The 20,600-nt window shown below is 44.7% G+C and overlaps 1 protein-coding gene across 3 annotated transcripts in view; it reads left to right on the top strand.

Annotated features, from left to right (window-relative positions):
* Window positions 1–20,600, top strand: part of RANBP10 (RAN binding protein 10) — a 164,328-nt gene that overhangs the window by 82,439 nt on the left and 61,289 nt on the right. The window lies entirely within an intron of this gene.

Below are 20,600 nucleotides of genomic sequence, written 5' to 3'. Positions count from 1 at the left end.
GCCCCAAAGGGTGAAGATTGGCAAAGGGGCAGAGCCCTCACCCCCTGTCCTGCTCCAGCTCTCCCTCCCCCATATACCCTCATTCTATATTGAAAAAGTCTGAAAACGTTTTGAGCTGCTCGCATTAGGGCAGCTGTGTGTCAGGAACCCCTTGGCCAGATGTCTTAGTGACTTGCATTCCTTTGATCAAACTCACTCCTGTTGTTCTACGCCGGGGGACATTCTGTGCCAAAAAATATAAAATTCTGTGTACAATATTTTAAAATTCTGCAAATTTTGTCAAAATAGAACTAGTTTTGATTATTTTGGTAATTTATTTCAAAATACCTGTCAGCAGGTATGTCTGCAACAATACAGACACACACAAAAATTCCCCCAGGAGTAGAGAGTTAAAGAAACCTCTATGACAACCCAATTCCTGTTTCTCTGCCCTGTTCCCCATGTCCTCCAGAGCCCAGCTGTGGGGCCAGACACTCACACCCCCTCCCATGCCAGAGCCCAAAGATTCAGAGAGAGAAACAGCCTGATGGTCAGTCCCAGGCTTGCATGGAGTTTACTGTGTGACACTTTCTCCTTTCCTCAGGGCATGCTGGGAACTGCAGCTGCTAGGAACTCTCTAGCTCCCTCTCCCTCCCCCAGCAGCCACTAGTGGTGACTAGCAGCTCTGCAGCCTCTTTCTGTGAGGGAAAGAACATTCTGCATGCACAACGTTAAATTTCTGCAAAATTCTGCATTGTGTAGTGTCGCAGACTTCCCCCAGGAGTATTGTTCAGGGAACAGTCAAGGAGCATGATTCCATTATCCTAACTGCTCTCTGTAGAGTCCTTCTTATTCCCTCTATTTCATCAGTGCTAATTTCATTGACAGTACTTATAAAATTTGAGACTGGATTTTAGAGCACTTTAAAATAGTGCTCTTAAACCAGACATTTTGGTCTCAAAGACTACATATAGTATGTCACTTTGGCCACGCAGCGACTGTAACAGCAGCCTGCCTGAAAACTCTCTGGCTTTAATAGAGCTTTGGTTCTGTGGCATCTGTGCCTTTCACTCTTTGTCATCAGTTAGGCTCAATCTGCCCTGGAGTAATAAACTCTACCCTCAATCAATAACGTTTGCTTCCCCAAAGGGGCAGCGAATGTCATGCGCCAGCTGAGATAAATCCCCAGGAGTGATATCAGTTTGAGGAGAATCAGAACTGGGACATCAGTCTGTCAGATCATTTGGCAGAAACAGCTCGCTATTGTGTTTAGCCCTCAACCCCCAACTACCTCCCCCAGTGTCAAAAGTACCAGCTGCCCCCTACTAAGTTGTTGTAACTTCTAGCTTCCCTCCTGATCTGGTCTGTTCATCCTTACTCCTGCAGACAGGTGTTTCCGTTCCTCTACTCCCCACATGCTGCTACAGCATGCTCTGAATGCTCTTCCTTGCCTATGGCTCTTCAAGCACTTCGTGGAGGCAACTGTTCTCCTGTTCTGATAGCAGGAGTGATGTACTAACCTAGAATCAGCTAGGCTCGTGGGAGCAGCAGCTGCTTTCCCAGGCAGCTCTTCAGATCTGTGGTATGCCCTGTCATGTTTCTTCTGCAGCATACATCTTGCCAGTGTTCAGGGGTCCACAGTTGGAGACCTGCTAGCTTAGATTGACATTAAAATTCCTCTGAGCATCTTGACTCCAACTCCGCTCAGATGTGCCTGGGAATGAGGTGTACATTAGGGTATTCACTCTAACCCTGTGTGAGTGGGTTGTAACTTAAATCAAAACCCCTCTCCTCCCTAAATGGTGATTTAAAACCCATCTAATATCTATTCTTGATTTTTCCAGTCTTGCAAGTGAGCTATGATTGCCCTTAGAAATGAAGTGGCCATTCTGGAAATTTACAAGCCACCCTGCCTGGCACATATAATATTGAACAGATGGCGTTATTGGGTATGCTGCCGGTGAAGGAGAGCCTGGTCATCTTTACGCTCTTAACCATTATCCTCCATTGCATTGGAGCAGTTACTGCTGAAAACCTAGGGTCCCTGCTGTAAATAGAAATCTCTGCACTTACAGAGTGCTACCCTGTACAGATCTTCACTGCTGCCGGAATGGGCTATTAAACATGGTGATGAGACCTAGGAAACGAGGAGGACAAAGTCCAGGACAATCTTTTTTTTTTTTATGGCATTCAGCTGCTTTCAGTGGAACTGTCAATGCTGGTTTTGTGAACGACAGGCCCTGTTGGAACAGCAGGAGTTTGTCCTTCAATCGGATGGAGATAATGTTATATAGATGGGAGGGTCTCCGTGATCCATTCTGTTGCACCTGTGAGAAGCAGTCTCTCTCTGAGCTGACACTTCAAGGCTTCCTGGGGATTGTCCTCATGGACTGAGGTACAGCGGGGTGCTCCAGAGCTTTCCTCAAGTTAGTCTATTATAATCATTTGGAATATCTAAACGTAATTTATACAGCGTTGTCAGCATAGAACCTTGTAAAGACAAGAACCTACCTTCCCAGAACACAGGAGAAACTTGTGCTCTGAATTGGGCTAGATCCTACTCAGTTTCCTTGCTTTAAATCTCAAGGTAACTCCACTGGAATCAGTAGTTCCTTTGGATTTACATTAACATATCTGAGATCAGAATCTCTTTGGGTGAAGGGAGGCTTTCAAAAAACATTAGAACGTGTTTCAGTGGATGAACCAATAAAATGCCACTGCCTAACAGACTAGAGGTTGGGCAATACAAACTATGGAAGCTCAAAGTGAATTTATAGTCTAGATTTTTGCCGGGTTCTTTGTTCTGGGCACTTGTGAGACCAGCTCTTCTCCTGCGGAAGGGGTAACTAGGCAGAGGCAGAACCATGACTGGTCTACAACAGGTTCTGTGATAGTCTACCATATGTCGAGTGAATTCAAACAATTTCTATCTGCCAGTTCTTGCTGAGTTCTCCTGATTGCATGGTACCTAGACTCAAAGCCAGCATGAATGAGATCAGGAAGGCTGCAGACAGGTTGTCTAAGTGATGGATGTTCACACTGCCAACGTGCTAACTGTAATTTTTAGAATGGCTCTTAATAAGCTTGAAGAAGTCTGTCTAGTTTTTCTTTTTTTCACATTCGAAATCATTGATCATCAAGCATGCTTAATGAAACGGAAACAGGCTGTTTTGTTTCCCAGTTATCTATTAAACTTTAATGCCAACACAAGAGAACATCACTGGGTAAGCAGCATTGCTGATGTCAGCAAAAGCTGCCTTTTATGTTGACGTGTGTGGTGATTTTGTTTTGTGGACCACTGTCCACTAGGGACTGTGACATCACCAGACTCAATTCAGTTGGAGTCCAAACGGGGCTTTGAATGCAGGTCCTTGAAAGTAAAGTGAGTTCACCTCTTAGCCCTGCCTGGTTACCATTTGGATTGAACAGAGACATGTTAGTGTATTGAAATTCATGCTATGCTGCAGACCCTATCATGTTCTGTCCTTTATCTTCCAAGGAAGCCTCTACAGCCTGAATTAATCAGGACAGAAGAATGAAATTTAATACTTGCAGTGTAATTAAAACACTTGCATTTTTTCAGAGAGAAGATTTTATTAATTTTAGAAGTTTTATTTATTTCTCCTCAATCACAAGCTGCCCCAAGTTTGGCTTGTGCTGTTCTGAGCCAGGTAGGGCATGTTTAGAAAACAAGGTAAGTTGCAGTGCATGTGCTCAGGAAATACAGACACACTGAGATACTCAGTATGAGCCCTGGTAAGATGGCTAAAGCCTTTAGGGTGGGATTTTCAAAGGTCTTAAGGGAGTTACCCAGTTCCTATTAATTTTAACACTGTTTAAAAATGTCACCCTGAATGACTCTCTCTTGCATGTAGCAGCCTTCCTCTAAACCGATCCCAGAATGCTGCCCACACATGTGGTGGTGGTAGTATAAGAGTTTAATTGGCATTAGATTAGGGCTACCTCATCTTAGGCACGAGTGAGTTACCGTGCAGAGGTCAAGGGCTGAATATTCCCAGTACGTACCATAGGTTACTCTGCTTTGCACTGGAGGGGTCGATGAAGAAGAAAACATGGGAAGTATTGAAAGTTTGCTCAGTGCTTTGGAATGTGAGATGGATTAATTGATGGCCCAGGTAGTTAGTCAAGGATGCAAGATGATTGCTCTTTATTTCAGGAATATTCCCGCTGTGTGTACAAGAATTACTCTTGCCACATCCAAGGTGAATTATATCAGCAGTTTAACAGCTTACACCACCACTATAGAAATGTAGGGTTGGAAAGGACCTTGAGAAGTCTGCTAGTCCAACCTCCTGTGCTGAGACAGGACCAGCCCTAGACCATCCATAACAAGTGGTTGTCTAACCTCCTGTTAAACAATGTGACATTTTAGAACCGAAAGTTAGGAAAAATGCATCACATTTATTCAAAACTGGATGATGAAGTTAAGCAGACAAGATATAATTACATACATTGGATTTTCCCTAGGCTGCTGATTTGCATTCCTACCTCTCTCAAAAAGCTCCGAGATCTTTGAAAACCAGAGACGGTCAGGACCTGGTTTTGGGGTCTTATCAAAAATGACCCAGTGCCCTGAAACCAGTGGATCAATAGTGATTTGGGGCACGGGATGCCACTTTCTGTAGAATTTAGGTGTTCCGTGAAGATGTGCTGTCAAAGTGCTGATCCAGCTCAAGCCTCCTCAGACTGAAAGCACAAGGACAGGATGTCAGCACAAGGGCAATGACTTGAAGTATTCAAGGAAAGTCCCTGGCATAGCTATAGCGCTGTAGCAGCGGTAGCGTAGACACTTCCCACATCGACTGAAGGGGCTTTCCATCGAGGTAGTAATCCACCTCTGAATGGCAGTGGCTAAGTCAATGGAAGAATTCTTCTGTCAGCCTAACCACATCTACACCAGGGCTTAGATCTGCATAGCCATGGTGCTCAGGGGTGGGAGTGGCACAGCCAGGTGAATCTAAATATTAAGTATGGACAAGGGCTAGCTCTTCCCTGTGTCCTGGTAGCAAACCAGTGGAGTGTTGAACCCAGTGCCAAATGTCACGGACCTCTGGGAAGCAAAACCAGAAGCTTATTATACTTGACCTTCACAGCTGTTGATAGAAACATTTGACAGTGGTATTCTTAAATCTGATCTCTTGGTTATCACCTAGTGTGGAATCAATTGACAATGTTTGAGGAATCCTCAACCTATCCTGCTTAAAGATGCTCATACGGTGCTCTGACGACATATTCAGGCCTCAGTTAACTTCAGTCATTAAGCAGGATAAACTGAAATTGCTTCTAAAACACTTTGTCTCTAGACTTAAAATACGACCTCCCCAAACATCCCTTGTACTGAGAGCTGTAAACAAAAGGCTTCACTTTCTCAATAGGGAGGCACAGTCTTGTCCCATCCTCTGAGCTAGAGGATTTAATCCAAACAGCACCAGCATTGTCCAACTCAGCACAAATCTAGGCACTTGTTAGATTAAAATGTGACAAAAGGCTGGGCCCTATGAATAGGGAGTGAGTGGTTATAGCACAGAAGAAATGTAAACTTAATTTCTAATATAGGGCAAACAAAACAGCTAAAATGTCTCAATGTGTTCCAGGGGTCTCTGACTAGGTTTGAAGTCTTCAGTTGACTGTACACTAGGGTTTGATTTTCAGATAGGTCTGCAGTTTCCCTGACCCACCTTTGCAGTTTTGGCCTCTCAAATAACCACCTAGTTGCCATAATTAGCAGTGTGTGGGCACAGATAGCTGCCTTACATGCAGCCATGGGAACTCTGGCAGCAAATTAAACATACACTTGACTGCATCATTTCCTGAATATCAAGCGCTTGCCCTCGCGCGCTCGCTCTCTCTCTCTCACACACACACACACACACACACTCTCTCTCTCCCCCCACACACACAAATATTTAGGCTGTTCCATAACTGTGCAATGTTCCTGTGCATTGCAACTCAGACACTTCTGTTAAAATGTTTCTTTGGTGCATCCTAGAATTATGCCCAAGCCAGCCCCTGAGATATGAACAAGTGCATCCCAAACTTTGGGAAAGTTCAGATTGGAGTCAGAACTTTGCAGTAGAAGTTGGAGAATTTAGAATGAACTCTCCCTCTCCCCCCAAAAAAACAAAACAAAACACCCCACCAACACGTTGTCTCTCTCACACACTCTTTGTACTATGCCTTTGCGCTGAAGAATAACTGCTCCCTTGTCACTTTGCCCTTGTGTGCCTTGGTGCGTTGCCAGTGGGTGACAGTGCCATTTTGAACTTTCCTCTGAATTTTCAGCCCTCATCAGTTTAAGCCAATCCCTTAATGCTATTGTAACCTAGTTTTTTATTGTAGGGAGAGAAGGATTTAGCATTGCAAGGGACATGGTAACTTTCCACGTGTTTCACTGCATTTGTTCTGAGGATGCATTAGCAAGCTCACCAGATAGTCCAGTTAAACAGCATTCTTGAGGAGTAACCCATAATAGTACTGACAATTGAGACAATTTGCCTTTTGCATGATCCTTGTATTCATCTCGGAGCTGCTCAGTTCTGCAAGAAGTCAGGCTTTTTTTTTTGCAGCCAGGGAAGCTATGCTGTCCTGGTGCTGGGCTGCCTTCTCTCAGGGCTGATGGTATGCTCCTCCTGTTGTTGATCTTTCTAAAACCACAAATCTCTCTTGTATAATCAGCTGTTTAAAGCTGTGACGTACATAGTGCAGTTCTGATGTCTCTAACATCATATAGAATTAAATTTGGAGTATGGGTCTTAGGATTGCATCCTCTAGGACAGTGGTTCTCAACCCATGGCCTGCTTGTGGCCCAATCAGCACACAGCTGTGGCCCATGTGACCTCCTCAGGGCCATTCGGTTAGTATATATTGTGTGGATGTGGCCCACATAACACAAAGAACTGCTCATGCGGCCCACAGTGGTAAATAGGGTGAGACCGCTGCTCTAGGGTAACTTATGTAGTGTTTTTGCTGGCCATTGCGTGCAGCAGGCATGGTCTGACCTCAGGACTAGGAGCCCCAAATGCTGAAGTTCTTATTCTAGCTTTGATACTAACTCCCTCTGGCTCTTTGGGCAAGTCCACTGAACTGCCCTGCCTCAGTTTCCTCATCTCTAGAATGGTGGTGGGGGTACTTAGTTGAGATTTATTAGCTAAAATTTGGCATGCCTTACTTTCTGGCAAAGTGTGTGTATGTAAAGTAAATATCGGCCCATTTCACTTTTGTCTTGTTTTCTATTTGGTAAATATTGCTTTTCTTACATCTTTTGGATACTGTTGAAATTCAGATATATTCTCTTCTGTCCTGCACACCCGGATACATCAGTACATACACACAGTATCACGCGCCCTGGAACTGTCGGCTGATAGACTAAATGCATTACGAGACCTTGATAAATATTGTGGGGCCTATAGAAATAACATCTTTTATTTACTTCAACTTCTCATGACTGAAATGGTGAATTTTTAAAATATAGAATGCTCCTCAAATGGTTGTAGCTGTTTTTAAGGAAGTCAGTTTTGGACCGTAGCTTTTGTTGCATCGCTCTGAAATATGTAGGTCTCAGAAGTTTACTTTTGGTAATAGGTCTAAAACAATCAAAGATAAGTTGGGGGAGAATTAAAGGGCTAAGTCAGTGATACTCAGATTGAGGCTGTTGAGAGGCAAGTGGCTCTTTAATGCATCTCCTGCAGCTCTTTGCAGCACGTGATATGAAAACATTTTTTGTGTTTGAATCTATAGCACTGTAGTAAATTAAACAGTGAATTCATACTGCTGTGGCTCTTTTTGGTAAATTGATCCCTAATTTGGCTCCAGAACCACTGAGGTCGGAGTATCAGTGGGCTAAGTGACTCAGCAGTGCCTAAGTAAGACCTTCCAGACTCTTTCTACTCACTCTTCACTTGCTAGAAATGTACCAACAGATCCAGTTCCTTTTTTCCATTTTCTACATCATTGATTGCTATGTTACCTGCTATGGAATTGCAAACAGCTATTAACCCTTCTAGGCAAGGGTAGCTATATAGATTCACTGCCTTACTACGCTAAGTGAATTGAATTTTACACTATCCCTGATTACAGCTCCTTGATTATTTTGGCCCCCACTTCTCTTTAGATCAGGGGTTGGCAACCTATGGCATGCGTGCCAAAGGCAGCACACGAGCTGATTTTCAGTGGCACTCACATTGCCCAGGTCCTGGCCACCAATCCCAGGGGCTCTGCATTTCAATTTAATTTTAAATGAAGTTTCTTAAACATTTTAAAAACCTTATTTACTTTACATACAACAATAGTTTCGTTATATACACCTCTACCCCTATATAACAGTGTCCTTGGAAGCCAAAAAATCTTACCACGTTATAGGTGAAACCGCGTTATATCGAACGTGCTTTGATCCGCCAGAGTGCGCAGCCCTGCCCCCCCAGAGCACTGCTTTACCGTGTTATAGCCAAATTTGTGTTATATCAGGTCACATTATTATCAGGTTAGAGGTGTATTTTGGGGGGAGTGATAGCTCAGTGGTTTGAGCATTGTCCTGCTAAATCCAGGATTGTGAGTTCAATCCTTGAGGGGGCCATTTAGGGAACTGGGGTAAAAATCTGTCTGGAGATTGGTCCTGCTTTGAGCAGGGGGTTGGACTAGATGACCTTCTGAGGTCCGTTTCAACCCTAATCTTGTATGATTCTATTATAGACTTATAGAAAGAGACCTTCTAAAAATGTTAAAAAATATGACTGGCACATGAAACCTTAAATTAAAGTGAATAAATGAAGACTGGACACAGCACTGCTGAAAGGTTACCGACCCCTGCTTTAGATGTTTGAATTTCTAAGTAGACCATATATTTATGTTGAACTGATGAATGAGATGTAGTGTAGCTTGGGTGTTTTGGTGCCTGTGAGCTCTTCCTCCCCCTTCTTCCTCCCCTTGTGCTAATCTCACTTACCTTGTCGTTATCCCTGCCTTCTGGTTAGTGACCTAGCAAAGGGAGGAGGGAGCAGCATGCACTCATTGAGCTTTGGTGCATGCACTAATAACTCATCTGTCAGCCTGGATCAGAGAACTGAAAGTCATCCTCTTGCCAGCAGGCTGTTGGAATTGCTCTGTGACAGGACAGAATGAGCCGTTAAAATAGTCCTGTGCTGGAGAACACCAGCCTTTAGAGAAAACACATAACAGTTGAGAGCAGATTCTGCAAATGGGGAAATTCCTCTGTCTGAATAAACGAATTGGCATGTTGGCTGGTGCTCAGCCTACTTAGGAGATGGCTTTGTAGGGGAATGTTTGAAGCCAGCCAGCCTGCCTCTAAAACACACCCAGCTCTCACTCTCCATCCCTGCAAACATTGTGATGGCTCCATCTTGTAGATAGGGAAATGAAGGCCTGGAGAGTTGATGACTTTTCCCAAAGTCACATAGTGAGACAGTGGCAGAGCCAAGCAAGGAACCTGGCAGTTGTAACTCCTTGTCCCCTAACCACTAGATCACGTTCTGGGATGTCCATGTAGCTTTGGAGATGTGGGGAGTTCTACAGTATAGGCACTGATGAGAAGGGCAGGGTAAGCCACCTCATTTGGGACTGAGACTTGCATCAGGGTAGTTTGACTCCTTTCTGGAGTCCATTCTGAGGTTGTCCTGTAAATCAGTGACCTCTTCTCCTTGGCTGTAATACAGATGAAATTATGCAACATGGTTATTGTTGGCACACGTTGAACAGGGCCTTTGAGAATGTTCATGGGCAGGATCACTTTTGGGGTAACTTGAGGTGCATCTACAATGTGATTTTTTTTCCTCTCCTTCCCTGTGGGACAGCATAGTGCTCATGGACTTCATTCTTTCAGTCTAGGGGTCTCAGATTCCCTGTAGTGACATGCCTCCTAATTTATGATCGTGCTCCCTGCCTCCCCTCTGCTGGCTGAAGAAATGTGGTGTCATAACATTTCTTCCCAGATCTGGACCTTGGCCTCCAAAATATGGGTGTTAGCATGAAAACCTCCAAGCTTAGTTACCAGCTTGGACCTGATAATGCTGCCACCAGCCAGGGATTTTTTAGGGCCTGATACCCTCTGGTCCCCCAAAAACCTTCCCTGGGGGACCCCCAGACTCAGATGCCTTGAGTCTCACAACAAAGGGGAATAAACCATTTCTCTTCCCTTGTTACTTCCTCCCAGGCCCCCCCTCCCTGGACAACCCTAGGAGATTCCCTGCTTCCAGTCCTGGAAACACAAGTACCGAGAGATCTAATCTCTCCCCCTCACCCAGAGGGTATGCAAAGTCAGGCTTAGTAAATCTAACACAGAGATTTTCCCCTTGACTTCTTCCTCCCACCAATTCCCTGGTGAGCTGCAGACTCAGTTCCCTGGAGTCCCCACTAAAGAAAAACTCCAACAGGTCTTAAAAAGAAAGCTTTATATAAAAAGAGTGAAAAAGGACATAATATATAGTCTCTGTATTAAGGTGGCAATATACAGGGTCAATTGCTTAAAGGGAAAAAATGAATAAACAGCCTTATCCAAAAAGAATACAATTCAAAACACTCCAGCGACTACACACATGTAAATACAAAAAAACAGTATAAACCTATTGTCTTACTATCTTTGTACTTACAACTTGGAAACAGAAGATTAGAAAGCCAGGAGATAGAAAAATCACTCTCAGAGCCGAGAGGGCACAGACACAAGACAAAGAACAAAGAAATCACACACAAACTTCCCTCCACCCAGATTTGAAAAAATCTTGTTTCCTGATTGGTCCTCTGATCAGGTGTTTCAGGTTACTGATGTTACCCCTTTACAGGTAAAAGAACATTAACCCGTAGCTATCTGTTTATGACATGTGGCAATTGCTGCCATGGAAAAGTAACACTAGGAAATACTTAATACATATTTAGCTGCTTTTCATGTACTTTGGTAGCCAGAAATAGGAAAAGCCAGCCAGCATCATGTGTCCGGGGCCATGCTTTGAGACCCACAGCTCTAGGCATTAGTTCTTTTCAGAAGGGGAGCTGAAGAATAGACTCTACCCTTTTTCTGGACTAGAACATACTGATGTAGGCCTAACTGACCTCAGTGCCCCTGGAATCCTCCTCTTTGCTATGGTCCATGAACAGCATCCAGAATTCTTCCTTGTTTATAGCATCAAACGCTTAACAGTGTGGTCATATGTTCGTATTATCCTGCAGCCCAAGCCTCTGTTGGTCTTGCTGATGCAGGCCATTCCCCTCTGCCAAGCAGAACTAGTCTGTGAGACATCTACTGAACGTAGTTTTAATACCCTCAGTAAGCCTGTACTTCCAGCTGTAAATCCCTATCCGGGGAGAAGACACCTGCTGGTGGTTTGGGCAGTCCCTGTGTTAACTTTAGCTGTTACACCATGTGCCTGGGAGAGCTGGGCAGAGCCTGGACATTCCTGTGAATCTGTTGAGTTGTGCTGTTGTTGTTGAGCTTGTTTGAACAAGGTGGAGAGTTCATTCTGTCACCTGTTCTCAAAAGCCAAGTGACTCAGGCAGGTGGAAAACCAAATCATCTGGTAAACATGTAAATTACCAGGGCTTTGAAATTTATTTGTGTAGCAAGGTGGGTGTTAGGGATGCTGTTTAAAATGTTAGCAGAATATTTACAAGGCAAGTAACCTTGCTAGCTCTCACTTCTCTGCAGTAGGAGTTGGAAATTAGAACTGCACATGGAAATTGGTTGGAAGAACAGCCACTTAAAGTTTTGTTTCTTAAAGCACTTTAACTGTTTGAGTATTTGTATTTAATTTCCTTGCATCGTGATTCATGGGTGGCTTGAATTTGAAACAGACTCCAAGTCAGCCCTTGTGGTCGTGTACCTTATTTAGAGAAGGAGCTGCACAAATAATTTTTTTGGAAGAGGAAGGGATCTAAGGGTCTGGGCCCAGAGGTGGTGGATTCGATGGTGTGGATGGAAGTAGCTCTCATTTCAGTTGTCAGTCTTCTCTTGATGATGGATGAAGACCAAATATCCATATTGTTTCTGTAGATCTGACAGCTGCCTTTGATACTGAAGAATACAAGAATTTTAGTTATAAATTGGGGACACATCAGTTGGAAGTAACAGAGGAGGAGAAGGACCTTGGAGTATTGGTTGATCACAGGATGACTATGAGCCGCCAATGTGATATGGCCATTAAAAAAGCTAATACAGTTTTAGGGTGCATCAGGCGAAGTATTTCCAGCAAAGATAAGAAGGTGTCAGTACCGTTATAGAAGGCACTGGTGAGACCTCATCTGGAATACTGTGTGCAGTTCTGGTCTCCCATGTTTAAGAAGGATGAATTCAAACTGGAACAGGTTCAGAGATGGGCTACTAGGACGATCTGAGGAATGGAAAACCTGCCTTATGAAAGGAGACTCAAAGAGCTTGGCTTGTTTAGCCTAATCAAAAGAAGGCTGAGGGGGGATATGATGGCTCTTTATAAATATATCAGAGGGATTAATATTAGGGAGGGAGAGGAATTATTTAAGCTTAATACCAATGTGGACACAAGAACAAATGGATATAAATTGGACACTAGGAAGTTTAGACTTGAAATTAGATGAAGGTTTCTAACCATTAGAGGAGTGAAGTTCTGGAACAGCCTTCCAAGGGGAGTAGAGGCGGTAAAAGACATATATCTGGCTTTAAGACTAAGCTTGATAAGTTTATGAAGGGGATGGTATGATGGGATAGCCTAATTCTGGCAATTTATCAAAGATCAATTGCCAAATTATCAGCAGATAAGTATGCCCGGTAGTCTGGGATGGGATGTTAGATGGGAAGGGATCTGAGTTACTACAGAGAATTCTTTCCTGGGTGTCTGGCTGGTGAGTCTTGCCCACATGCTCAGGGTTTAACTGATCGCCATATTTGGGATTGGGAAGGAATTTTCCTCCAGGGCAGATTGGCAGAGGCCCTGGAGGTTTTTCACCTTCCTCTGCAGCATGGGGCCCGGGTTGCTTGCTGGAGCATTCTCTGCAGCTTGAAGTCTTCAAACCACAATTTGAGGACTTCAATAACTCAGACATAGGTTAGGGGTTTGTTATAGAAGTGGATGGGTGAGATGGTATGGCCTGCATTGTGCAGGAGGTCAGACTAGATGATTATAATGGTCCCTTCTGACCTTAAAGTCTGAGTCTGATACCCCTGAAATGTCGACATGTCTGCAGACTCTAGAAGTGATAGAGACCCAGCGGTTATCAAACTGTGGGTGGGGACCCCATTTGAATGGGGTTACCAGGGCCAGCATTAGACTTGCTGGGACCCAGGGCTGAAGTCTGAGCTCCACCCCCACGTGGGGCAGTGAGGCTTGGGCTGTGGCCCCCTCTGTCCTCCATCCAGGGCAGTGGGGCTCAGGCTCTCTCCCCGCTTCCTTGGGATCATCTAGTAACTTTGTTGTCAGATGGGGTCATGGTGCAGTGAAGTCTGAGAACCCTGTAGACAGAGGCTAGCACTAGAGCAGGGGTCCCCAACGTGGTGCCCGTGGGCGACATGGCACCCGCTGCGGCGTCTAAGTGCGCCCGTGTACTGACCGGCAGATGAGCATCTGCCAAAATGCCGCCGACAAGCAGCGTCATCCAGAGGTGTCGCCGCCGAAATAAGTGGCATTTCAGCGGTGATGCCTCTGGATGACGCTGCTTGTTGGCGGTATTTCGGTGACGACGCCTATTGACATTGCCGCTTGTCGCCAGCATTTCGGCGGATGCTTGTCCACCGCCACAGTTCTGTGGCTCCTCGTCTGGCACCCACCAGACGAAAAAGGTTGGGGACCACTGCACTAGAATATCTACATGATTGAATGGCTCTCTGCTTTTCTGTTGGAAAAGCTGGAAGCAGCATTGGACAATTGCTTATCTCCCCAGAGACGATGCTAATAGGGTGCTGCAGGTTCACGTCTCCTGTTCAGTGTGCATGCAAGGCTGCTAAGGGTTAGTGTGAGGGTCTGGGTTGCACCATTACAGTTTTAAATGTCAGGCACTGGATTTATTTTTGTCCAGATGGGCTAAAGGGGTCACATTCAATTCCAATACTTGGTGGAGCCCATATTGTTCAGGGAGGGAGAGAGATTGGGTGAGAAGGTAAGTGTCCATCCACCTGTCCTCTCTAGTTTAAATCATCTCTTTTGTGAGGTGTGTCTATTTTTGTATGGTCACTGTAACCCATTAAACACCCAGCTGCTAAAAACTGAAGAGAGGAAACTAAACTTGGAGAAATTGACTCTTTCATTAACGCCCTGCATACCCAAGAGCCCTGATACATCCCTGGGCCCAGTGGGATATAGAGGTCTAAGTTCCCCAACTTGTTGTTCTCAGTCCTGGCCCAGTGTCAGAAAAGCACAGTAGACTGAAGCAACTTTTAATGTACAGTTCCTTGATCAGTGTTTGTGTACCCCATTACTTCATGTCAGTGATACAAAGCATTGCCCTCCAGCCCAGTCAGGTTACAAGATACCCATCTGTGAAGTCCTGTCAGGCTGGTAAGTGTTTTTTTAACTTGATTTTGACACAACTTTATCAATCACATGCTGGTAACTGGCATGATGTGGCTCAAGGCTGGGAAGTCTCATCAGTTGCCAGGACTAGAGGTGTTTTGGGACCATTACAAAAGCTTTCAGGGCTTGTAACCTCTTCCAGTCACTGGCCCTGGAAGAGAAACTTTCAGTCATTGGTGCGACTGCTGGAGGCATGCCTCTGAGAACATTGCAACTGATTCTCCAAACTGCCTTTAGATACCAAAGTAGAAGAGACGTATGGCAGGTGTAACAAAGAGCAGGCATGTACTGGAGACAACCCCAAAGGAAGTTAGATATAAAGGGACATACAGCAGAGGTGATCAAGAATACCCAGCATATCCCCAGCTAGAAACAGCCCACAGGGGTGTACCATAGGGCAGGTGATCAATCAGCTTCAACGTGGAGGAGACCCATTTGAAATCTCCAGGACCCAGCATTCACTGCTCCCCATTGGTGCAAGCAGTCTCCTTGGGCAGCAGCTATGCATTAAAGATGAGGGATGTTCTGGGGCTGGTGACCTTTGTCATATTTCTTGGCAGTGGACTAGTGATTTTTATATGCACATGTGAGTCATGGCCTAAACAACTCAAGGCTCCCTGTTTAATGAATTGGAAGTTGAGGAGCAGAACCAAGCAGAGAACTCCCGGTATGTGGGGTTCATTTTCCAGGCTCTAAGAGGCTGGGACATTTTGTTCTGAACAAGCTGTGAGTTATTTCTGTAGCTTTCCTAGCAAGGTGGAGGATCCTTCTGCTCTGCCAGCCCAAGCGATCCACTGGAGCAGCATGCTCACAGGATATATTTAGCCCTTGATGGCTTCTATGAGGCTTGTGTAACATGACGCTGCAATACAGCCTTGCTTGGAATCTGTGTGGTTTACATAAAAAAGGAAAAAAGTGTCTCCAGTGTTTAGCTGAGCATAAATCTGCCTGCTCTGTGAATACAAGACTTCTCTATTCATATGAGGAGGCCTTCTCTGCAGCTGCTGAAATGGGGACTTTCACATAGACTCATAGACTCTAGGACTGGAAGGGACTTCAAGAGGTCATCGAGTCCAGTCCCCTGCCCTCATGGCAGGACCATATACTGTCCCTAGACCATCCCTAATAGACATTTATCTAACCTACTCTTAAATATCTCCAGAGATGGAGATTCCACAACTTCCCTAGGCAGTATATTCCAGTGTTTAACTACCCTGACAGTTAGGAACTTTTTCCTAATGTCCAACCTAAAGCTCCCTTGCTGCAGTTTAAACCCATTGCTTCTTGTTCTATCATTGGAGGCTAAGGTGAACAAGTTTTCTCCCTCCTCCTGATGACACCCTTTTAGATACCTGAAAACGGTTATCATGTCCCCTCTGTCTTCTCTTTTCCAAACTAAACAAACCCAATTGTTTCAGCCTTCCTTCATATGTCATGTTCTCAAGACCTTTAATCATTCTTGTTGCTCTTCTCTGGACCCTCTCCAATTTCTCCACATCTTTCTTGAAATGCGGTGCCCAGAACTGGACACAATACTCCAGTTGAGGCCTAACCAGTGCAGAGTAAAGCAGAAGAATGACTTCTCATGTCTTGTTTACAACACACCTGTTAATGCATCCCAGAATCACGTTTACTTTTTTTGCAACAGTATCACACTGTTGACTCATATTAAGCTTGTGGTCCACTACGACCCCTAGATCTTTCTGCCATACTCCTTCCTAGACAGTCTCTTCCCATTCTGTATGTGTGAAACTGATTGTTCCTTCCTAAGTGGAGCACTTTGCATTTATCTTTATTGAACTTTATCCTGTTTACCTCAGACCATTTCTCCAATTTGTCCAGATCATTTTGAATTTTGACCCAGTCCTCCAAAGCAGTTGCAATCCCTCCTAGTTTGGTATCGTCCGCAAACTTAATAAGCGTACTTTCTATGCCAACATCTAAATCGTTGATGAAGATATTGAACAGAACCAGTCCCAAAACAGACCCCTGCGGAACCCCACTTGTTATACCTTTCCAGCAGGATTGGGAGCTATTAATAACTACTCTCTGAGTACGGTTATCCAGCCAGTTATGCACCCACCTTATAGTAGCCCCATCTAAATTGTACTTTCCTAGTTTATCTATAAGAATATCATGCGAGACCGTATCAAATGCCTTACTAAAGTCTAGGTATATCACATCCACCACTTCTCCCTTATCCACAAGGCTCGTTATCCTATCAAAGAATGCTGTCAGATTAGTTTGACACGATTTGTTCTTTACAAATCCATGCTGGCTATTCCCTATCACCTTACCACCTTCCAAGGGTTTGCAAATGATTTATTTAATTACTTGCTCCATTATCTTCCCTGGCACAGAAGTTAAACTAACTGGTCTGTAGTTTCCTGGGTTGTTTTTATTTCCCTTTTTATAGATGGGCACTATATTTGCCCTTTTCCAGTCTTCTGGAATCTCCCCCGTCTCCCATTATTTCCCAAAGATAATAGCTAGAGCCTCAGATACCTCCTCTATTAACTCCTTGAGTATTCTAGGATGCATTTCATCAGGCCCTGGTGACTTGCAGGCATCTAACTTTTCTAAGTTATTTTTAACTTGCTCTTTTTTTATTTTATCTTCTAAACCTACCCCCTTCCCATAAGCATTCACTATCTTAGACATTCCTTCAGACTTCTCAGTGAAGACCGAAACAAAGAAGTCATTAAGCATCTCTGCCATTTCCAAGTCTCCCGTTACTGTTTCCCCCTCCTCACTGAGCAGTGGGCCTACCCTGTCCTTGGTCTTCCTCTTGCTTCTAATGTATTGATAAAAAGTCGTCTTGTTTCCCTTTATTCCCATAGCTAGTTTGAGCTCATTTTGTGCCTTTGCCTTTCTAATCTTGCCTCTGCATTCCTGTGTTATTTGCCTATATTCGTCCTTTGTAATCTGACCTAGTTTCCATTTTTTATATGACGCCTTTTTATTTTGTAGGTCACGCAAGATCTCGTGGTTAAGCCAAGGTGGTCTTTTGCCACATTTTCTATCTTTCCTAACCATCGGAATAGCTTGCTTTTGGGCTCTTAATAGTGTCCCTTTGAAAAACTGCCAGCTCTCCTCAGTTGTTTTTCCCCTCAGTCTTGATTCCCATGGGACCTTACCTATCAGCTCTCTGAGCTTACCAAAATCCGCCTTCCAGAAATCCATTGTCTCTATATTGCTGTACTCCCTTCTACCCTTCCTTAGAATTGCAAACTCTATGATTTCATGATCACTTTCACCCAAGCTTCCTTCTACTTTCAAATTCTCAACGAGTTCCTCCCTGTTTGTTAAAATCAAGTCTAGAACAGCTTCCCCCCAGTAGCTTTTTCAACTTTCTGAAATAAAAAGTTGTCTGCAATGCAGTCCAGGAACTTATTGGACATGTGCCCTGTGGTTTTCCCGTCCAATGCACAGGTGCTTTTCTTGGCTCTGGCTGTCAGGAATCTTGAATCTGGTTGTGCAGAAGGCAGGTCTTTACTTGGGTTGTGTCCCTTTCCCAGTCTCCCTATGCCTTGAGACTTTAGCTATCCATTTCTAGATGTGGAATCAGGAATGTTCAGACCCTTCAGGGCTTAGTTTTCTGTGCATGCTGGCATAGGCTCTGTACCCAGAGTCATAGAATATTAGATTGGGAAGAGACCTCGGGAGGTCATCTAGTCCAACCCCCTGCTCAAAGCAGGACCAACACCAACTAATTCATCCCAGCCAAGGCTTTGTCAAGCCTGACCTTAAAAACCTCAAGGATGGAGATTCCACCACCTCCCTAGGTAACCCCTTCCAGTGCTTCACCACCCTCTGAGTGAAATAGTGTTTCCTAATATCCAATCTAGACCTCCTCCACTGCAACTTGAGACCATTGCTCCTTGTTCTGTCATCTGCTACCATTGAGAACAGCGTAGCTCCATCCTCTTTGGAACCTCCCTTCAGCTAGTTGAAGGCTGCTGTCAAATCCCCCCTCACTCTTCTCTTTTGCAGACTACATAACCCCAGTTCCCTCAGCCTCTCCTCATAAGTCATGTGCCCCAGCCCCCTAATCATTTTTGTTGCCCTCCGCTGGACTCTCTCCAATTTGTCCACATCCCTTTTATAATGGGGGGACCAAAACTAGATGCGATATTCCAGGTGTGACTTCACCAGTGTCAAATAGAGGAAAATAATTGCTTCCCTCAATCTGCTGGCAGTTCTCCTACTAATACAGCCCAATATGCTGTTGGCCTTCTTGGCAACGAGGGCACACTGCTGACTCATATCCAGTTTCTCGTCCACTGTAATCCCCATGTCCTTTTCTGCAGAACTTCTGCTTAGCCAGTTGGTCCCCAGCCTGTAGCAATGCATGGGATTCTTTTTTCCTAAGTGCAAGACTTTGCACTTGTGCTTGTTGAACCTAATCAGATTTCTTTTGGCCCAATCCTCCAATTTGTCTAGGTGACTCTGGACCCCATCACTACCCTCCAGTCTATCTACCTTTCCCGCCAGTTTAGTGTCATCTGCAAACTTGCTGAAGGTGCAGTCAATCCCATCATCCAGATTATTGATCAAGATGTTGAACAAAACCGGCCCCAGGACCAACCCCTGGGGCACTCCAATAGATACCGGCTGCCAGCTAGACATGGAACCATTGATCACTGCCGGTTGAGCCCGACAATCTAGCCAGCTTTCTGTCCATCTTATAGTCCATTAATCCAGTCCATACTTTTTGAATTTGCTGGCAAGAATACTGTGGGAGGCCATATTAAAAGCTTTGCTGAAGTCAAGATATATCATGTCCACCACTTTCCCCATATCCACAAATCCAGATATCTCCTCATAGAAGGCAGTCAGGTTGGTCAGGCATGACTTGCCCTTGGTGAATCCATATTGCCTGTTCTTGATCACCTTCCTCTCCTCCAAGTGCTTCAAAATCGATTCCGTGAGGACTTGATCCATGATCTTGTTGGGGACTGAGGTGAGGCTGACTAGTCTGTAGTTCTCTGGATTCTCTTTCCTATGTTTGCCTTTTCCCAATCATCCAGGATCTCCCCCGATCGCCACGAATTTTCAAAGATAGTGGCCAATGGCTCTGCAATCACATCAGTCGACTCCTTCAGCACCCTTGGATGCATTAGATCTGGACCCATGGATTTACGCACGTCCAGCTTATCTAAATAGTCCTTAACCTGTTCTTTCATCACTGAGGGTTGCTCACCTACTCCCCTTACTGTGTTGCATAATGCAGCAGTCTGGGAGCTACTCTTGTCTGTGAAGACCAAGCCAAAAAAAGCATTGAGTACTTCAGCTTTTTCCACATTATGTGTCACTAGGTTGCCTCCCTCCCCTTAGTAAGGGTCCCACACTTTCCCATACCACTTCTTGTTGCTAACATATCTGTAGAAACCCTTCTTGTTATCCTTCACATCCCTTGCTAGCTGCAACTCCAATTGTGCCTTTGCCTTCCTGATTACACGTCTGCATGCTCGAGCAATATTTTTATACTCCCTAGTCATCTGTCCAAATTTCCACTTCTTGTAAGCTACCTTTTTGAATTTAAGCTCACTGAAGATTTCACTGTTAAGCCATGCTGGTCGCCTGCCATATTTGCTATTTTTTCTGCACTTCGGGGTAGTTTGTTCCTGCTCCCTCAGTAAGGCGGCTTTAAAATACAGCCAGATCTTCTGGACTCCTTGCCCCCTCATATTAGCTTCCCAGGAGATCCTGCTCATCAGTTCCCTAAGAGAGTTAGTCTGCTTTTCTGAAGTCCAGGCTCTGTGTTTTGCTACTCGCCTTTCTTCCTTTTGTGAGGATCCTGAACTCGGCCATCTCATGGTCTCTGCTGCCCAGATTGCCACCCACTTCTACTTCCCCAATCAATTCTTCCCTGTTTGTAAGCAGCAGATCAAGAGGAGCATGACCCCTAGTCGGTTGCTCCAGCACTTGTACCAGGAAGTTGTCTCCAACACTCTCCAAAAACTTCCTGGATTGTATGTGTATTGCTCTCCCAGCAGATGTCAGGGTGATTCAAGTCCCCCATTAGAACCAGGGCCTATGATCTGGAAACTTCAGTTAGTTGTCCGAAAAAAGCTCCATCTGTATCATCCTTCTGATCCGGTGGTCTGTAGCACA

The sequence above is a fragment of the Gopherus evgoodei genome, chromosome 12 (genome assembly GCF_007399415.2).
Source record: "Gopherus evgoodei ecotype Sinaloan lineage chromosome 12, rGopEvg1_v1.p, whole genome shotgun sequence".
Lineage (NCBI taxonomy): Eukaryota > Metazoa > Chordata > Testudines > Testudinidae > Gopherus > Gopherus evgoodei.
This window is presented reverse-complemented; position numbering and strand designations above follow the sequence as displayed.